Source organism: Canis lupus, chromosome 14 (genome assembly GCF_048164855.1).
Source record: "Canis lupus baileyi chromosome 14, mCanLup2.hap1, whole genome shotgun sequence".
In the NCBI taxonomy this organism is placed as follows: Eukaryota; Metazoa; Chordata; class Mammalia; order Carnivora; family Canidae; genus Canis; species Canis lupus.
Genome location: NC_132851.1, coordinates 46,403,630 through 46,424,967, shown reverse-complemented (window position 1 = coordinate 46,424,967; position 21,338 = coordinate 46,403,630). Strand labels below are relative to the sequence as shown.

Sequence of the window (21,338 nt, the reverse complement as noted above, 5' to 3'; positions counted from 1 at the left end):
GGCGCCTCTGCGGGTCCGCGCGTCCGTCCGCCCGCCCGTCCGTCTGTCCGTCCCGGCGCGGGCTGCGCGGCGCTGACGTCTGGGCGGCGGGGGGTCCCGGGAGCGCAGCCCCCTCCCCCGCGGGAGCCCCGTGGCCGCGCCCCCCGCGCCCCGCAGGCCCCGCCCCGCCGCCCGGGCCCGCCTTTCCAGCCGCAGTAAGTGGTTCTGCGCGAGTGTAGCCGCGGGCGGAACAAAGACCTGACAAAGGACGAGGAGGCGAGCGACGCGGCTGCCTCTTCCCTGGAGACACGCGGGGACCCGGGCGCGGGGGCGCGGGGGCCGCCCCTCCAGACGCGCACCCACCGCCCGCGCTCCCCGCCCGCCGGACACACTAGCCCGGCTTCAATGTGACAGCAGAATTTTGTTTAATGATTTTTTTTTTTTACTTTTAAGTAAAATAAATAACGAGCCACGAGTTTGCAAGTAAGAGGTGCGCGGACTCGGAGAGTCGCGGCCCCGGGGCGTCCGGCGGGTGGATCCCCCCGCGGCGCCGCGCCCCACGCCGCGGAACCCGGTCCTTCCACGCGCGGACCCAGCGGCGGGGCGGCGGCGGCGCAGTTGTGGGCGCGGCGTGCAAGGCTCCGGGGAGACGCGTTCGGGACGTTCCAGCGGCCGTAAACCCGTGAAGTGTTAGGAGCGCAGCCCGGGTATTCGGATTAAAGGACTGAAAAGAAATACAGCCTGGGATCCCCGGCCTCAGACAGGTTCATCCCCAGACGGGTCAAGTGCAGGGCTCCCCGGGGGGGGGGGGGGTGCTCAAGGGCTTGGAGGCCGCCCCCTCCCCCCGCAGGCGTCTACGCGGGAAAGGGACCGCTCCGCGTCCCAGGGCGGGGAGCCGCTCGAGCAGGCGTCTGTGGGTCCCGAAGCCCTAGCTGGGGACGTGCCAAGCCCACGGGAGGATTTTCTGGGCCGCAGGCTTAGCTCAGGGCCCGTGTGGGTGGGGCCAGGGCCCGGGAGTGGATCCCTCCTCCTGGGTCTCGTCCTTCCTTCCCCCCATCTTCCGACGCTGGAGGAGAAAGTGTATGGTCCCTTGCCCAGTGGCGGCCCCCGCCCCCGCGTTTGTCTCGTCTCTTCCCCACGTCCCGTGAAAATGAGGATATGAAAAATAAGATTACATTCACAGCGTATTGCGTTCTCCGGCACAAATCATTTTTTTTTTCTCCATTCGACCATACATCCCATGGGGGCAGAGCTGCGCACTTAGGATAATTAATGTGCCCTCGTGTGCGTTCCAAAAACAGTCGAGCCGAGAAAAACTATGCGGTGACATCTATTAAGCCTTGAAGGAAATGGGAGGTGATGAAAAAGAATCTAAGTTTTCATTTACATTTGTGTAAGCAAAGCAAGGATGCTCAGATACACAATGAAACATGCAGCCCGAACAGTGTGATTAGATAAGGATATGGGGGGGGGGGGGAGAGACCGGCAGAAACAGACAAGATAAGGGGGGGGGGGCCTGCTGAGCCTGTGCATTCGTCAAACCACAGATGAACTAAGCCAAGAACACTAATGGCAAAGCTGAACTCTGCAGGCACCACCCCTGTTTTCCCCTCCTCGTGTTAATGATATTAAAATCCACCATCAAATTCAATAAGCGGTAATTAGAGGCAGGCCAACTCCTCCGACCAGCTCCTCTCTTGGTTTGGGGAAGGGTTTGGGCGCTGCTGTGTACAATGGGCAAAGAGCAAGGAGCAGGAAGGGATGATCTGTTTTTCAAATCAGCAGGCTCCCCGTAAACCTGCAGTTTGGGGGCTCCTTGGGGCCCGCGGATGTGTCTCTCCCTGCTGCTGTGGTTATTGTCACTGTGGAGAAAGCCAGGTGTCCCTGCCTCCCCTCTTCTTTGTCATCTCCTTCACTAGTGAGGAGAAAAACCCACGAGCAGAAAACAGAGCTTATAATCCAAGTATGACACTGCCACGGGTCACTTAGCCTCAATTACCTTCCTTTTACTCTTGCTGCCACCAAGGGGGAAAGAAGACATAGGGCGGAGAGACAGCAACATAGCACCCGGAAAGTGTGCAGTGGGAGCCGCCTGGGGGTGGGGATGGGGGTGAGAATAAATGTAGAACCTGTTGCACACCATATACCAAAAATAATTCCAAATAGATTGAAAGGTTAACTATAATGATGATGATGATGATGTGGGGCGCCTGGGGGGCTCAGCGGTTGAGCGTCTGCCTTCGGCTCAGGGTGTGACCCTGGGGTCCTGGAATGGAGCCCCACATTGGGCTCCCTGCATGGAACCTGCTTCTCCCTCTGCCTGTGTCTCTGCCTCTTTCTCTGTGTCTCTCATGAATAAATAAATAAATGAAATCTTTTACAAAATGATGATGATGCAACAAAATACTGGAGAAAAATATTGGCTAGTATTTATCTCATCTTTGCATAAGGAAAATCTTCCTAAGCAAAAAAAGCAACAGAAGAAATCCTAATGGGAATCTCACTAGATATGGCCACACATTTTAAACATAGCAAAAAAAAAAAAAAAAAAAAAAAAACAGCACTGAAAAAAAATGCAAATTATAAAATGAAAAAAAAAAACTTGAAACATACATAAAATCAAGAGCTCATATTAATGTATGAAACAGTTTTACAAAAATTTTTTAAAGATTTTATTTATTTGTTCTTGAGAGACATGGAGGGAGAGAGGCAGAGACACAGGGAGCCCGATGCGGGACTCGATCCTGGGACCCCGGGGTCATATCCTGAGCCAAAGGCAGGCGCTCAACCACTGAGCCACCCAGGTGTGTCCCAGTTTTACAATTTAATGAGAAAAAAACAACACAGTGGGGGGAAAAAGGCAAATGAAATGAATAGACACAGAAGATCACAGAAAGGAATGCAAATCACTAATATACTTACTAAAAAAATATTCACACTCACTAGTAACCAAAGAAATAAAACAGATGCCACTTTCTCACTACTGGAAAAGATTGAAATAAATATAATGCTATTTTGGCAAAGACACTATCAACTAGACACTCTACTTTCTCTAGAAGAAAACTTGGTAGATAACAACAGCCCTAAGAACGTGCAGCTCCTTTGATCCAGCAATTCTATTTCTAGGTATTTAGTATAAGGAAACAATACGAACATTTTCTTTAATGTTCTTCAATGATAAGAGTCCAAGACCTATTTAGAGGAATAATGATGGGGCGCCTGGGTGGCTCAGTGGGTTAAGTGTCCACCTTTGCCTCAGGTCATGATCCCGGGGTCCTGGGATGGAGCCCCACATCGGGCTCCCTGCTCTGCGGGGAGTCTGCTTCTCCCTCTGCCCCTCCCATGCTTGTGCTCTCTCAAATAAATAAATCTTAAAAAAAAAAAAAAAGGAATAATGATAAGGGAGAAATTCCTGTGATAAAATCTTAAGTGATAAAACAAGTTGAAAAGCAATAAACACACACATACGTTTATATTCTACTAAATACAATAAATATATAAATTTAGAGGGAGCTTCTCTAATGTATAGTATACTGGAGCAGTAGCAGTAAAAGTGATTTTTAGGGCACCTGGGTGACTTTTTCGGTAAGTGCCTGACTCTTGGTTTTGGCTCAGATGATCTCAAGGCTGTGAGATCCAGCCCCCCTCCCCCAGTTGGGCTCATGCTCGGCAGGGAGTCCACTTGAGATTCTCTCTCTGCCCCTCCCCATTCTCACACTTGCGCACATTCTCTCAAATAAAATGTTTTTTAAAAAGCTACTTTTAGTTTTTTCTCCTATGTTTTATTTTTACCGTGTTTCTGAATTTCTGCCAGAATAGTATTTTATAATCAGAAAAATACAAATGTTATTTTTTAAAGTATCAGATCCAGAGGAAAAATTAATTCCACAAGTGTCAAAGGGTAAGTCATTTTAATCAACCTCTAGGCCATTGGTTGATAAAGAAAAACAAGACAGGGATAATTTGCAATAGAAAAAGGATATGCTATTTGTTAAATAGTACAAGTTTTATTTCACTAGTAGTTACATAAACACAAAACTTAAGATCAAATAGACAAAGATCCTCAGAGTAACAACATTTAATGCTGAAATGCAAGGGAAGAAGCACTGGAACACCTTTGATGGTGGTGAAGTATTTGATATAGCTTCTGGGGAAAGCAATTGGATGATGCAATTCTGCTTCTGGAAATTTTTTAAAATTAGAATTATTTCAAGTGAATGCCAGCAACCCTACCTCACATGGGTTTAAGGCCAAAAAGGACATTTATTGACGCATGAAAATGAAAAGTGTCCAGGTGTGGCTGCCTGCCAAGTTAAAATGAGGACTCAGTTTCTCTCCATTTCTCAGCTCTGCTTTCCTCTATTGTTATCTTCATGGTCACGGATACTTTCTCCATAGGGAGGCTCAGCATAGGGGAAATTGCCCATTCCCCTGGTATCTGAAACTAGAGCGTTCCTGTGAAATCTTTCGCAACCTGGAACGCCATGAAGGGAAGAAGAAAAAATTTTGAGCCTTCCTAGACATCTCCCCCCAACCAAGTACTCTCTCCTGGGCTTTCCTGATACCTTAGGACACATCTTGCTGACAGATGCACGTTGTGAATGGAGACAAAGCAGAGATGCTCACAGACGCAGGTCAAAGCCACGGAGGCTTGCTTGCTGAGATGCTCAAGCCTAGTTCTGGGAAGGAGCTTGGCAGGGCGCCCCTCACTGCTGGAGGAGAGCAGCTTCTAGCACAACTCACTGCGAAACAAACCCCGAAGGCTATTTTAGCCTTTGCCTTTTATTGTAAAAGTGAAAACCCTCTTTAGATGTCTTTTGAAACAAGTGCTAATGTAGATCTTTCTTAAAAGTGAAGTGGCCAAATGCAAACTTTGGAATAGCGAGGGATTCCCATATATCCTACCACTCTCAGCCACCCATGGGGAGAAAATGCCTACTTTCCAATAATTCCCAGAACAGTCTTGGGATGAATTTGGCCTGTGACCTTCCCCATGTGTTTTCTAACACATCAAATTTCAGTCATCTTTGTCGAAGTACCATCTCGTGGCTCTTGAATCACATGATTGAACTGCACACTTCGGAGTGATCACCAAAAAGCCATCAGGAGAGATTTGATTTAATCCAGATTCTCCCTTTTTTGCATTATCTCCAAGTCTACACCAGGGAAGCCCTCAGCTTCCCACACATCCCTTCAATGACTTAACAAGAATGTGCTTTGTACCGATAGATTGTCCTCTTTTCTTTTTTTTTCTGCTCATCATCTCTTCTTTAACCTGTCCCATCCTTGTTTTTACCTCTGCTTTAAATTTCCTGTCCCTACCAACTAACCTGAAAGGTGAGAGGTCCGCTGCTTTCTTGAAGTTGTAACATTTTAACGTGTTCTGGATGCACGAAAGACTGTCCCGAGGACATGGCAGAGCGATCTTTGTAGGGCATAAGGCTTGTATCGGGAGGCATTTGTCATCTGATAACCTGCAAAGGAAGAAACAATATCTACAAAGCTCGAGCAGGATATTAAACTGAGAATTTATTTGATCTAAACATGAAAAATATCTCCAGATGTTTTTCAAGTCTCCCAACTGAAAAATTGCCTCTTGTTAAGTTACCAAACAATACAATAAATAGGAACAATGGTATTTTTTTTTTTAAAGAAGTTCTATTTAAAAAGAAGAAGAAAGAAGAAGGAGTTGTTTTTTTTAAATTAGATTCCACTAATTGGTTTGGATTTGGGTGGTTTTTTTTTTTTTATTTACAACACCCCATACAAAGCAGACAAACCATTAACATTTTTAATTTAAGAAATATTATTTTGAAAGAGTCGTTAAAGGTGGATTTCTCTTGGAATAATTTAAAACCTCTTGCCCATTGAAGGAAAAGTAAGATACAAACAGAGAGGGAGACAAATCATAAGAGACTCTTAACTCTAGGAAACAAACTGAGGGGTGCTGGAGGGGATAACTGGGTGATGGGCATGAAGGCGGGCAGGTGATGTAACGAGCACTGGGTGTTATATGCAACCGATGAATCACTAAATTCTACCCTTGAAATCAATAATACACTATATGTTAACTAAATTGAATTAAAATTTAAAAGGAAACCTTCTTGCCCACTACACGAGAAGCAAAAAGATAAAAATCACCCCTTGCTCACTCATTTATCCTTAGTAACGATATGTGTTGGAGAATAGTAATGAATTCTGGCTTCATAGGATCCTAAGAAAGACTAGGGTCTGTTAATAATTTTATACTTCATATATTTTCTATTTCATATATTTCATTCTTTTCTTACTTTCAATATTGAATCAGTCTTGCCATTCAACAGATCGGAGAATGATTACCCATGGCCGCTGCTTACCAGTATCTGTCATTGCTGTCAATTGCCCTACTTTGTCTTGAATATTGATTGGGAGAGAGTGGATAAGGTCACGGCTTTCTCCTCCCCATCACTTCTGCAAAATCATGCTAAGAGGACTTCCTGGGGGCTGGAAGTGGGGGGATTGAAAGTTGGCACTAGACTTCCTCTTACCTGGCTACATACTTTTCCTAAAAATCCAGTATTTCAGAATACATATGACACATATATGTATATATGCAAAACGTGCATAAATATATAATTTCTTCTATTTCTCTAGACCTTTCAGAGTTGTCTGTAACTAGTAGACATGGGTCCCTACAACTCAATTCAAGCCCTGCCTATTAATCTCCCAATGTTTTACTAGACAGGATAGAGGTGAATATAGGGTGTTTCACGTTCTCAAGGACCTTGCCGCTCCACTGACATGTAGAGATGAGTGTGCAAATGCAAGACGTATTGTGATGAACTCTATAGACTCAGGTCCACACCAGATGAGAGAGATGAATTTGGCTGTGGCGCCTAAACCTAATTAACCAATGAGTACTTGATTTCCAACATGGAAAGGAAGACAAAGGATATTGTAGAGAAGGAGAACGGCTTGAACAAAGTCGTGGGAGCACATTGCTTCCCCTGGGAGCACAGGGGGAACAGAGCATTCATAAGCAGTGATGAGGCCGGGAAACGAGATGGGGCAAAGTGGGCAGTGAAGGCAAATGTTTTAGGGTCTTTACTGCCGTGTAAAGTGCTTGAGCTTTATTCTGTGATAGCAGAGACTTAGCTAAGTTTTCCATGCAGGGAAGTGACATATCCAGATTCAAGTCTCAGAAAGATGGTTTCACAAGCTCTGGGTAAATGGGTAGGAACAGCAGAAAGAATAAGGAGACAGGGACACCTGGGTGGCTCAGTGGATGAGCGTCTGGCTTTGGCTCAGGTCGTGATCCCGGGGTCCTGGGATCGAGTCCCACATCAGGCTCTCCTTGAGGAGCCTGCTTCTCCCTCTGCCTATGTCTCTGCCTCTCTCATAAATAAAGTCTTTATTAAAAAAAAAAAAAAAAAAAAAGACAGGGCAGCCCTGGTGGTGCAGCGGTTTAGCGCCGCCTGCAGCCCGGGGTGTGATCCTGGAGACCTGGGATGGAGTCCCACATCAGGCTCCCTGCATGGAGCCTGCTTCTCCCTCTGCCTGTGTTTCTGCCTCTCTCTCTCTCTCTCTCTGTGTGTGTGTCTCTATGAATAAATAAATAAAATAAAATCTTAAAAAATATATTTAAAAAAGACAGAATAAGGAGACAGTTAAGAAGGAGGCTGACTAGGGCAAAGGAAGAGAGTGGCAGCTTATGATTCAGAATTAGCATGGAAATTGAGAGGAGAAGATACATTCGTGGTGAAGGAGAGAGACAACTCAAAGCAAACTCAGGCTCTCCCTTGGAAGACTGGGCGGTTGGGCACGATATTAACTGAGATGGGGAACAGAGGCAAAAGAGCAAGTTTGAGACCCAAGTAGCAAAGGTGTCAGATGTGCTGGGTATCGGATGTTTGGAATGTCTAGTTGGAGTCTGGTATGCAAATGACCTTCCTTCTGAAGATCTGGGGAACGGAGGGACCTACGCAGTCACACCTAGGGGACTGTTACCCTTCCACTTGCTGGTTATGGGTCTGCCTTGGCAAACCGGAAATCCTTCTTGTACAGAAAATACCCAGATGGGCTGCATAAAGGATAACCAGCATCTTTTTAAAGGCACAGGCAAATCCACAAGAGAGTCAGTGAAGAACGTCCATGTACACCTGGCGGGCATTCCAGAAGGAAAGAATGTACACGAAATAGTATTTTCAAATGTAATAGTTAAGAATTTCCTAGACTTGAAGCAAGCCATGAATCCAGATCCAGGCAGTGTCATGAGTCTTAAAACGGATAAAGAGAAATAAGTCTAAACCTGGACACACATCAACTTTTGGCTTTACTATTCATTTCTAAGATAAACTGGATAATCTGAATGAACATCAGGTATGAGGGAGGCAAAAATGAAACAGATGGCTTCTGCGGAGTAGGGCCTCCTGTCCACCACGCACTTCTGCTCTGTAGTCCTTCTAGAGACTCCCTTAGGTTCCTTTACTTTGGTCAGATCCTTAAATGTTGCTGCTCCTAGGATTCAGTCACGGGCTCCTTCTTCTCACTCTGCACATTCTTAGGTGATTTCACTAACTCACTTGGCTTTAGCCACGAACTGCAGACACTGACTCATGAAATTCTTTTTGTTCTTTTTTAAGATTTTACCTATTTGAGAGAGTGAGAGAGCATGAGCAGGGCTGGGGGGCTGGGGGTCAGAGAGAGAGGGGGAGGGAGAAGCAGACTCCCCGCTGAGCGGGGCTTGATCCCAGCACCCTGGGACCATGACCTGAGCCCAAGGTACCTGCTTAACGGACTGAGCCATCCAGGCGCCCTTGACTCACGAGTTCCTATTTCCAACCCCAAATGTCATCTGAGGCCTACGCCGGCCCAGGCACTGCACACACGACCTAAAGCAGCTCGTTCCTTGCACCCCAATCCAGTGCCTCTTGGCCTTTACCTTGGTTCATGGCGCTGCTATCAGGGATCCCTCCCCCTACATACATGCTTCTGGGGCTGGGATATCCAGGCCTTTCCGGCATCGGGACACATCCAGTCCATCCCTTAAAATTCGCTTCCAGTGTCTCTTTCCCTTTAGCTTGTCTTCTGTTCCCCTGGAGCCAGGTGCTGTCTGCCTCAGTTTCCCAGGTCACCATTTGGGACTCACTCGCACCTGCAAATAATTCTTGAAGTCGGGCTCCCCGGGGAGCGATGGGGTGTGAGTGGGGGGGGCCGGGCTGCGGGCCCTGGGGTGGCGGCCTGGCCTGTGGTGCCTGGGGGGCCCGGGGGGCGGCCTGGGGTCACACTGTGGCCGGGCCAGGATGTGGGCATCTCCCAGCAGCGGCAGGTGCGTCCCCGCTGCAGGTGACCTGGGGCGACCCCGAGCCAGGCTGCAACGGCTGGAATACTAAGTGGCGCTGGGTTTCTGCAGCGAGCGGAGCTGCCTGAGTCACGGCCGCCGTGGGAGCCTTTTAACAGAATTAAAACCTCCGTGGGGGAGGCCGGGGGGGAGGACACACGAGGCCGGGGGAGGGCAGGCGGCAAGGGCGGCGGGGACCCGGGGGCCCCACTGCGCCTTCGTGCCAGCGGGAGAGCGGAGCCGAAGGTGCCAGGGCTCCACAGCTGCGGCTTAAAATGGTCTAAAATTTGCCTCCCTCTTTGAATTGGAAAATAAAATAAAATACAAATTTTCTAGACAATATATACACAGTAAATCAAAAGGGGCGGTGGGGCAACTACACACAGGCCACGTCCCCAGAGGGCCGCTGCCCCAGACCAGTGACCTCTTGTCGCTTCCTATTTCCAAACCCATGAATTACTTTCCTCAATTACTTTTTTCAAAGCCGGAGCTCTGCGGTCTCTCCCCGAGGGGGAGATTCCTGATGCGACCCTGCTGTGAATGGAAAGTGATCAGTGACAAAGTCCTGCGGCCTCTTGGGGGAATCAGCCTAAATCATCCTCTGGGCTACAGGAAAACTGGAAGCGGGGAAACCTTCAGGGCAGGTTAAAGCCCCGCAGAGCACCTCGCACTCTACATTTACTCAAAGGAGGATTTCCAGTGTCACCTTGAGCAAGAGGGGAAAAGAAGGATCTAAAAACCCTAGTGAGTGAGACAGCTTTCTTGGGTTGGCTCCACTACGAATGGAAGGATTGGGGCCTCTGAGGGGCTCAGGGCTGAGAGGCTGCCTTTGACCCAGGGCATGACCCCAGGGTCAAGTCCTGCATCTGGCTCCCTGCATGGAGCCTGCTTCTCCCTCTGCCTGGGTCTCGGCCTCTCTCTGTGTCTCTCATGAATAAATATTTTTTTATATATAAAAAAGGAAGGACTAACTTGTCTCACTGCCTTCCAGATCCCAGGTACAGAGGTAAGAAGAGATCTCACAGACAAGTGTAAAGGATCAGAGAGAGCCCCACATCAGGGCACCGAAGAGCCAAAGGCAGGAAGAACAACAGGACCCCAGGAGGGATCAGAGGCAGGCACTGAATGTCAAGAATCTGCTTTTCTCTCCACTTCTTTTCCTACTTCCAGGGCAAAGGCACAGGGCCTGCGCAGACACAGAACCACGGAAGGCCTGCTACGTTTAGGTAGGAGGGGACTGGGCTCTTGGAGCCCTGGAGGAGTTGAGGGAGGAATGACAAGAGGCAAGAGGGTTCAACAGGGGTGAGCGGATTGGTCTTCATTCTGTAGGCTGGGAGGGATGAGCTGCTAAGCAAAGAGGGTGATATTTCTAAGGCAGCGACAGGGAGGCCAGCCCAAATCCGTGACTCTTGGCCCTTTTCCACCATGACAACCATGTTCATGTCTTCCGAATTCCCACGCATAACTAATACAGGGGTTTCCAACCTCAAGAAAGCAGAATGAAATGCAAGCAAGAGCGTGACTTGAATCCACTCCTGTTATTTTAAACTAAACCTATCACAAACTTTGGCACTTCAGTTATTACTAAATTATGTGCAGTGCACCTCATAATTGATCATGAAAGAGGCATGATGCCATGCCTCAGCACTACTAGACCAAAGGTGGTCATCTGTGCTCCACAGACACCTGGGGGTTCACAGGAGATATCTTGGGGACTGGAGGGAAGCTAAGAGGACAGAGCTCTGACACCTGCCCCCCCAACCCCAAAGCCCACATTTCAACCAGAGGAAGCATATTTTTATCTTATTAGTGTAGGCCTTTCACCAAAATCTTATTTCAATAAGATATTCCGCTCCTTGAAAAAGATGGCTTGCAATGGATAGAAGATGAGAGAGATTGGAGGCAGGTAAATCAAATAAATAATTGTTATAGTCTGGGTGCAAAATACTGCAATTAGCTCAACTATAACTAGTTGGATGGATAAATTAAGGCTCATAACAGAATCACAATGCTCAAGATCTAAGGTATTTCCATAGTATATATAACAGGAAACTATACTAATTTATTGTGGCATGTGATGGGGTACAAATAAATAAATAAAATATATCGTAACAGTGCTTCTCAGACTTTAATGTATACAGTCATCACTTGGGGATCTTATTAAGATGGAGGTTCTGATCCACAAAGTCTGGGGCAGGGCTGAGGTTCTACATTTCTAGCAAGTTCCCAGGAGACGTGTACTCCAAGGACCACACTTTGAGTAGCAAGGCATCACAGAATCCTAAATATTTTTTTTCAAGATTTTATTTATTCATGAGAGACACAGAGAGAGAGGCTGAGACCCAGGCAGAGGGAGAAGCAGGGAGCCTGGTGCGGGACTCCATCCCAGGACCACACCCTGAGCTGAAGGCAGACGCTCAACCACGGAGCCACCTAGGTGCCTCCGGAATCCTACAAATAATTTTAAGATTTCAAAAAATGTCCCTAGCCCAATGAAAGAGCAGTAGCTCTGAAGTCCAAGATCCTTAGATTTAAGTCCAGAATTCACCACTTACACACCATACCCGACCTCTCAGCCCATCTCCTCATCTCACCATTGTACCTTCTAACTGGTGAGCTGTTGTGGGGATTAAGAAATACCACAATATAAGGTATCAGCACAATGCCCAGCTCATAGCAACAACTTAGTAAATATTAGATTATTATTTTCCAAAAGCCAATTTTATAAGAGTGATCCACAAATCACCTTTATCAGAACCACCGTGGTGCTAGTTTAAAATGCTGACACCTGGACCCTGCGTCAAATCTGTTTAACCTGAAACTCTGAGGGAGGATGGACATTTTTAACCAATCTCCTCGGGCACCACAGCCTAAGGACCACTGCTGGCAGCTACGTGCATGCATGGCTCGCATGACCAAGCCACCTCTGAAGGACATTTATTTAGTGTGCAGAGCCAAACCTTGGCTCACACCATGACCTGGCTTCCTGTAGCAGGTGAGAGGCAGCGTGGTCATTGGGCTACAGAGATTATAACTTTTTCTTTAAGATTTTAATTTATTTATTTGAGAGAGAGAGAGAGAGAGCATATCAGAGGGAGAGGGAGAAGCAGATGCCCTGCCCAGAAGGGAGCGCACCTCAGGGCTGGACCCCAGGACCCAGAGATCATGACCTGAGGCAAAGGCAGATGCTTAACCAGCTGAGCCACCCAGACACCCGAGATTATAACATTTTTAGAATCAAAGAAGACACCTACGTCCTGCTTCACTGTATTCTTTACCCAGTAAGAAGCTCAGTCCCAGGACCTTGAGCCTCCTTCCTTCCCCAGCTGTCATGCAGGTTTCTGGCCAAAATAAGAGCGACTGCAGCTTTTCAAACCAATTCTGGGCAAAGCTGACCCTGGACTGAATATCAAAGTTGGCCCAAGTTGTTTATTTTTGAGGCCTGTCTTCTTTGCTGTCCACCCCCCATCCTTTTTAGACCCACCTTCTCTTCTAACTCCCTGGCACCTGTGCCACCTACTCCTCACGTGCCTGCTGCAGCGCTTCTCTCCCTCATCTACAATCTCACCCTTCCTTCCTACCTTGCAAACTATTTTGGCAAGGTGTAGGGATAGGTGGGGGGGGGGGCATCCTTTAGAAGAAAATGGTGGGCCAAACCAAGTTCCATCTGGAAGGGGACCAAAGCTAGCACTACTTACAGGCCAAGCCGGGACTTTCTTTAGGAAGCAAGGTCAGATCTGCTCTAACACATGACTGCATTACCATTGAGGTCCCCAGAACCTCAGAGTATAACTTAGACAACTTTAGCCCTAGAAAAAGGCAGATATGACTAGTTGTCATAGATAAATCTCAAAAATGGTTCACAAGAATATCCATTTTTGATCAAATGAACTTTTCAATGAACCTGTGGGGGCCAATTATTCATTTTCTAAAATCTCTTGTGTCTGTACCTCTTAGGCAGTCAACAAATTACTCATTAGATATCTGTCACGTGGCAGGCTTAATTTAGTTTCTGGGGATGCTACCGCAGAGACTGCATTTATATATCTATTTTTTAAACACATAAATAAGTTAATTTTAGGTGATTATAGAACCATATGCTGTAATACATGCTATGAAGAAGAGAAAATAGAATAACGTGCTACGTGGGGAGGGGGAGTTAGGGGAGACTTCTCTCCAGAAGTAGCATTCAAGTTGAGATGTACACAAGGGGAACGTGGTAGTCATGTACACATCCGGGGGAACAACATTCCAAGCAAGACAGCAGCACAAAGACCTTGGGATAAGAAAAACTTGGCATGTTTTCAGGGGCAGAATGAAGGCACCAACACATGTTTACATTAAATATGTGAACATCAGTGGGGCGTCTGGGTGGCTTAGTTGGTTGAGCATCTGGCTCTTGGTTTAAGCTCAGGTCATGATCTCAGGGTCGTGAGATTGAGCCCCAGGTCAGGCTCCCACGCAGCTTAGAGTCTGCTTGTCCCTCTCCCTCCCCCTCTACCCCTTCCCCTGCTTGTGCTCATGTGTGTACTCTCTCTCTCCTTCCAAAATAACTAAATAAATAAAACCTTTAAAAAAAAAAGTAGTCTTCAATAAAGAAATAAATAGACAGCAAATATCTAGCAGACATGATTGGGAGCCTCAGTAGAATTTGAGCTATGGCATTAGCACATTATCAATTACTTTCCTTTTTTTTTTTTAAGATCTATTTATTTATTTTAGAGAGAGAGGGAGTGAGAGAGTGGGGGTGGGGGAGCCATTGGAGAGGGAGAAAGAGGATCTCAAGCAGACTCCCTGCTGAGTGTAAAGCCCAACAAGGGGTTCCATCTCACAATCCTGAGATAAGGACCTGAGCTGAAATCAAGCGTTGGGAGACACCTGGGTGGTCCAGCAGTTGGGCATCTGCCTTCAGCTCAGGGCGTGATCCTGGGGTCCCGAGATCGAGTCCTACATTGGGCTCCCTGCATGGAGCCTGCTTCTCCCTCTGCCTGTGTCTCTGCCCCCCTCTTTCTCTCTCTGTGTGCCTGTCATGAATAAATAAATAAAATCTTTAAAGAAAAAAAAAAGAGTTGGCTGCTTGACTGAGCCACCCAGGTGCCCCTCAATGACTTTTCTTTTAACTCAATAAGTATTAAATGTCTCCCTTTCCTCCCCCCACCGGCCTCTAGCTGGCAGGCTTGCTGCTAAATGCAGAAGATAAGAGACGCATCTGCAAGTGTCTGCCCCATGGAGCTCAGAACTGGTGGGGGGGGGGCGGGGAAAAGAATTGGTGGTAGAGACAAATACATAAGCACACAGTTAATGCCACCTTCCAAGCAGCAATGGAGTAGGAGTGTCATGAGGGGCTGTGGAGGCTTAGAGGAGGAAGGTGTCACTCCTCCAGAAGTATGGGAAGCTTTTACATAAGAGGTGACCTTTGAGTTGAGCCCTTCAAGACGAATAGGATTTAATAAGATGAATTGTTCCCAGCAATACTGTGGACTAGATATTCTGAAAAATCCTCCAGTTACAAAACACTGAACTGCTGAATTAAATACAATAAATATCCTTTGAAAACCAGGAAAGTATGAACTAATGCCAAAGCCCTGTGTTGTCTTGAGGGTGTCTGTCAGTACCAGGAACCCAGAGTCCTGGAGGACGATGGGGTGGGGACACGTAGAGGACAGGACACAAGAGACAGAGACTCAGACACTGGACATGAGACACCCGACAAAAAGTCTGGGGTCCTGAAGGGTCACCCACATCTTCTTAAGAGGGACAGGAGAGAAAGCTATTGACCCCTTAGCAAAGGCAAAGCATGTCAAGACTAACTTGACTGTTTCCATCTAGGTTCTGAGGACAGGAATAAAAAAAGATATATCTCCTGAGAGACTTCATTACCACAGGTGACCCTTCTCTCACTCAAGTCAGGGTCTGATTACACCACTGACTCCACAGAATCTCCCAAGGCTCACCAAGAGCGAGTGGCACCATGTGCTTCAGAACAATAGTGTAAAGGATGGGCTAAAATGAGGATTATTCTTTTTTTTTTTTTTGAAGATTTTATTTATTTTTTCATGAGGACACAGAGAGAGAGAGAGAGAGGCAGAGACACAGGCAGAGGGATAAGTAGGCTCCATGCAGGGAGCCCAATGTGGGACTTGGTCCTGGGTCTCCAGGATCATGCCCTGAGCCAAAAGCAGACACCCAACTGCTGAGCCCCCCAGGTGTCCCAAAATGAGGATTGTTCATGGAGCAGTTAGGTCGGCCCTGAAAGTCTGGACATTGCTCAGTATGTAAATTATATTTCAATAAATATGTTTTTTTCCAAAGAAGAAAGGGGGGAGCAGGATGAAGGGAAGGAGGATGAGGAATTAAATATCCAGACTTATGTCTCTAGACAACCTCCCCTCGACCACTGGTTTCCTCCCTGGAGAGGATAAAAGATTCTCTGTACTAGGAACACCAGACATACCTGAGGGCACAAATACAATAAATAAAAATAATAAGTGAATGTGTGCCCATGAGATACACATGTGACTGGCCACCCTAGCCTTCAGTCCCCTATTTGGTTCCCAAAACTTGGCAGCTAGAGTGAAAGCAGGACACAGGAGTCTCCCTAATAAAATGGCAGATCCCAGATCACCCTGAAGGCTGTTCAGAGCTTCTATTCAGGAGGTTAGTCTCCCTCTCTTAAGAATGAACACACAACCAAGGGTGCTTGGGTGGCTCAGTCAGTTGAGCATCCAACTCTAGATCTCAGCTTGGGTCTTGATCTCAGGGTGGTGGGTTTGAGCCCTGCATTGGGCTCCATATTGGGCATGGAGCCTACTTAAAAAAAAAAAAAAAGAATGAATAAATGAATGCATGAATGAATGCACAAAATTACTAGACAACCATGGAAAACTTCCATTGTGGAAGATCAAGACCCGCACAAACTAAAAAGCACACAAGCGAGCAACCTACAAAAATAGAGACCCAGCAAGGGAAATGAAACTTTTTAAAGTTAAAAAAGACCCTTTCAGACATAGGTATTGCAATTGCAAAATAAGAATAGGATGCCACAAAAAGGAACATTTAGAAAACAACAATAAGAAGAGGCCTCAAAAATTTTAAATATGACACCAGAAATGAAACAATCATGGAATTGGATCATAAAGTTAACATTTTCTACAAAATAAAGCAAAAACAGAGGCAGAACATTGGAAAGACTACAAAAATTAAAGGACATCTTAGTTCAGGAACTATAAAAAGGTAAAACTGACAGGGTGGCTTTGAAACAACGGAAATGTGTCTCATAGCTCAAAAGGCTGGATGTCCGAGATCACGGTACCAGCACCGTCAGCTTTGAAGAGCTCTCTTCAGGGTGGCAGACATATAGTTATATCCTCACATGGCACAAAGAGAGCAAACTAGTCTCTAGCCTCATCCTACAAGAGCGCTAATCCCATTCATGAAGGCCCCGCCCTCATGACCTACCAAGGGCCCCAACCTCCTAATACCATTGCCTTAGATTAGATCGGATGTTAGCCTATGAATTGTGTGTGTGTGTGTGTGTGTGTTGGGGGGGGGCACACAAACATTCAGTCCATAACAGAAGGCCAGTCCCCAAGGTACAATATTTACTACACATTCCTGGAAGGACAGAGAAAACTGAGCAAAGTAAATCATTAGTGCAGGTTTTCAAGGACATTTCTCAGAATCTAAGGATGGGATTTGCAGACTGAAAGGTCACACTGATGAAGCCCAGTCCAATGGATGAAACAGATCCACACTGAAGCACATTATTATGAAATTTCACAAAACTAGCATCAAAGTTGATTAGCTTTCACAGAAAGAGAAAGTAAAAACAATAACTACCCTGATCGTATATAAAGGATTAGGCATCCAAATGGCTTTGGACTCAACAGTAATACTGGAAGCAAGAAATCAACAAAGCATTTAGGTTTCCAGTAAAGGCAGGCTAGGAAACTTTGCTATCTCCCTGTTGAAAACAGTGAAAAACACTGGATAAAATACATTTTTTCAAGATAAAAATACCTCAAAGGCCTTCAAGACACTGACAGTTGGGAATTCTCAGGACTAGAGCTTGTAACCAGAGAGGCAAGGGGAACACCAGAGCAGTAATGGCAAGCCTGAGCTAGACTTGCCCTCCCCCTCCCCTGCACCCCAGAGAACTGTGGGGAGGACCACCTTGGTGCTGCCGTGGGGAGTAGGAAGGGAAGAAAAGGGAAAGAAGCTAACCTGGGGAAGTTGTGCCCACAGAGGGTAGTCTCATGAAATTGTGTTCAGTGCATAAGTAACCTGGGTGGGGCAGGAACTCTCAAACTGTGATGTGGTTCTTTCTTCCTGACAATATCCTTAGGTACCTGGAAGAAACAAATGGAAAGCTCTTTAGGAAGGCACACTCAGCCTTCCTGGATTTTCTCAAGGTAATATCTGGCAGCCAGCAGACATGCACCAGAAAACCTGAATCTAAATGACCACAGATATTGGAATGATCAGTTATGAACTTTAAACAAGTAGGCCTACCAAGTTTAAAGGGCTAAAGAATTAAAAATATCTTTAGGAAACAAGGAATTGTGAGAAAGAGCAGTTTTGAAAAAGAATTAAAGATCATTTCCAGAAATGAAAAATACATGAAATAATAATTAAAAAAGAAAAAAGGTAGGAAAGCTCAGGAGGAAAATAATGGCTAAACTGAAATTCTATACCTTGCTAAACTATTATTGATAAATTAGGATAAAGCGGTTAGGATAAAGAGGTTTTTGATAGGCAAACTTTGAAAAACCCTACCTCCCATGGACCTTTTCTGATGAAATCACTGGAGGAAGCGACCCATTAAAATCACATAGTAAACCAGTAAGACACAGAAAACAAAAAATCCAACATAGGAGAGAGGCAAAGGGAATTTCAAGGAGGAAACTGAAAAAGAGGTACCAGTACAAATAGAAGGGAAAGCTGTCTATAGGGGAGTGTAGGATTCGAGGACACATTGAGAAGAGCTGTCATCATCAAGATTGCTGCCATCATTCTAGACTCTTCCCCATCCCACCCCCCCTTTTTTTTTACCTGAAGACAAAATGCCTGCTCATATTCTTATATGGACGTGACCTTTCTTAAGTGTTGCTGCAAAACTTCCTGTTTTCCCCTCCATGTCTGGTTCCTTGGATCATCTAAGATGCTCATTTATTCCAAGATATTTTGACTTACCCCTAAGAGCTGAAGTTAGGTCATGATTTTAAAGATTTTATGTATTGATTTGAGAGAGAGAGAATGTGAGTGGACACACATGGGGAGAGGGGTAGAGGCAGAAGGAGAAGCAGACTCCCCACTGAGCTGGGAGCCAGATGTGGGGCTCCATCCCAGACCCTGGGATCCTGATCTGAGCTGAAAGCTTAACCGATTGAGCCACCCAGGTGCCCCAGGCCATATGATTTTAGAAGAAATGCAGAACTTTCAACTCCCTTTGATACTACTTTTTATGACAATCTCTATGTTCCATCCAGCCCCTGCCCGAGGCCCTAACTGTGGTCAGTCTGCTGTTGTCCAGAACTTACTCTTCTCCTAAAAGTTCCCAGAACCCAATCAGTTTCCCAACATCAAACTGAGTAAAACACCTGCGCGCTACCCGTGAGTGCCAAGCTCCCACGTGAGAATGTACAATGAAGAAAACAGCCCTCACGGGAACCTTAGAATCAGTGACACAACACACAGGGGACTCGTGAGATCTAACGACATCCAAGCCTGCCAGCCTTGGCGCCTGTCCCACCACCCTCCGTCCTTCTGACTCCTCCTAATTGGTTTTAGAGGTGATCTGAGACCTTACCTATGTATCACTTTGTTTACAATGTTGGATTTGGGTCCATAAACAAATTTTTCTCTATCAACTCCAGCTGGAACATGTATTGAGAGGCTGCACCGCGTGATGTGGGGGGAGTGAAGCTGGGGGGGCGGTGTCTGCTAACAAGAAGGTATCACCAGAGAGAGGTCTGCTAGTGGCCCTGTAGCCCGACTCTCTGGGATGTCACCCAGAGAGTGAATGCCAAGTGCGCCGCAGGAGGCCTACTGTCACTGTGTTCCTGGGAATCTGCCATCAAACTGAGGGCTACTTCGGTGAGAGAGAAGGGGTGCTTCATAAAAAATTCAGGGGTGGAAACCCTTTCGGGTCCCCTCCCTCTTTGGGAGCTTGCTATGTCATCGCTCTATAAACCCAGTCTTGCTGCTCCCCCCTCAAAAAAAAAAATTCAAGCTCTCCATCGGTTGTTGGAAAACATACCCTGAGGGGCACCTGGGATTGAGTGCCTGCCTTCGGCCCAGGGCGTGCCCCCGGGGTCCTGGGATCAAGTCCCTCCCCCGAAGGGAGCCTGCTTCTCCCTCTGCCTGTGTCTCTGCCTCTCTCTGGGTCTCAGATGAATAAAGTCTTAAAAAAACCCTACTGTGAAAGGATGGTTTCCCCCTCTTGTCTGATTGGCTGCTTAGAAGTTGATGATTCAAATAGTTCCAGGAAATAAGGCTCATGTGTCAGCCTGTGCTAACGTTTGTCACAGCATTCTGTTGTCTCCGGGTGACCGAGGGCACTCAGCAGCGTGCCAAAGCCAGGAGGACCGAGCACCAGCACCAACGCACCAGCTCCTTCTGTGGGGCCCACGCCCTCGGAAGACATTCGGCCAAGAAATTCTACTGCAGTCGTCAGTGACTTAATGGGGCCCCAACCCACGCAATTTGCGCACCATTATTATGCTTCAGCTGGGAGTTTGCAGGGAAAACAGTTCCAGGTGAATCTGTTTCCATCTATACTTTCAGGGGTTAGAGTGATTACACAACCGAATTGGATCATTATTGGCTAATTGACACCCCGCTATTTTAAAGAACAGAAAGGACTATGCTACTATTTAAGTCGTTTTAAGTTGAGATGAAATAAAATATCTCTTCTGGATGTTTTCCTTCAAGTCTTTCATCAAAATTATGAAATGTTCACTTTGCTGTTTCATAAAAACCCCACAATAATGTGTTATTTCAAAGGGAAGACTTGTTTTCTTAAGGCAAGGCCAGCAAGTGGAGGCTGATGATGCTGATCACCAATTCTGAGGTGGTGGGGGTCCCCGCATCACCCAGTGACCCTCCAACCCCAGCTGGGGGTTCCACACTTGCACTCACTTCTGACTCCCTCTACCTCAAATAGGGTCAAATTCCCCAGATGGCCCTGTGAGGCTGCACCCGCACTTTCCCCACCTCACGTCCGATCTTCAGTCCCAGGGGTCACCCGGGCTTCTGGCCAACTGCCTACCCCCCATTGGAGGTTCCAACCACCCCTTCTCCAGGTTTGATTACGTTGCTAGAGCAGCTCACAGAACTCAAAAAAGGAAAACAAACAAGAACAACCCATTTTACTTACTAACTAGCTGACAGGCTTATTATAAGTGGCTGTAACTCCGAAGCAGCCAGATGGAAGAGGTGTGCAGGGGGAGGTGTTGGGAAAGGACGTGGAGTCCCCAAGCCCCCTCCATTCTCCCGGGATCTCCAGGATCTCCGGGTGTTCACAAACCAGGAAGCTCTCCTAAGCCCTGGGCCCCAGTGGTGGCCTCATTACACAGGCCTGATTGATTAAACCATTGGCCACTGGTGATGGAATTCAATCTCTGGCCCCTCCTCCCTCTCACCCCCCCTCCTCTGGCCTGGCCTCCCTCCTCTCAGTCCCACCCATCTCATCAGTTGGTTGGTTATCCTGGCAACCAGCCCTCAAAGCCCTCAACCATAGGTGACCAGGAGCTTCCAAAAGTCACCTCATTGACCTAACAGAGGACACCTCATCACTCCGGCCCTTAGGAAATTCCAACAATTGTAGGAGCTCTTTGCCAGAAACAGGAGAGGCCCAGGATATCTATTTCTTCTTATATTATCACATAAGGTACATGACTTAAATGATCTCCTTGGTTAGAGTTTGAGTTGAAGGAAGACATGCCGTTGACAAAAAAACAGAGATTTTAGAGTGTAGTCGTGCTTTCTCGAAAGGCCGTATGTCAGTGGGGAGAGGCTGACTGCTTTAACAACTGTCCCC

General features: G+C 46.7%; 1 long non-coding RNA gene across 1 annotated transcript; it reads right to left on the bottom strand.

Moving 5' to 3' along the window:
* Nucleotides 1-3,966: 3,966 nt before the first annotated feature.
* On the bottom strand, nucleotides 3,967-19,550 carry LOC140604062 (uncharacterized). Its single transcript, XR_012007105.1, has 5 exons — nucleotides 19,107-19,550; nucleotides 17,522-17,646; nucleotides 5,310-5,453; nucleotides 4,545-4,721; nucleotides 3,967-4,453 (listed from the first exon to the last, which is right to left on the bottom strand). It is a non-coding gene; the product is annotated as an uncharacterized lncRNA (long non-coding RNA).
* Nucleotides 19,551-21,338: the final 1,788 nt, after the last annotated feature.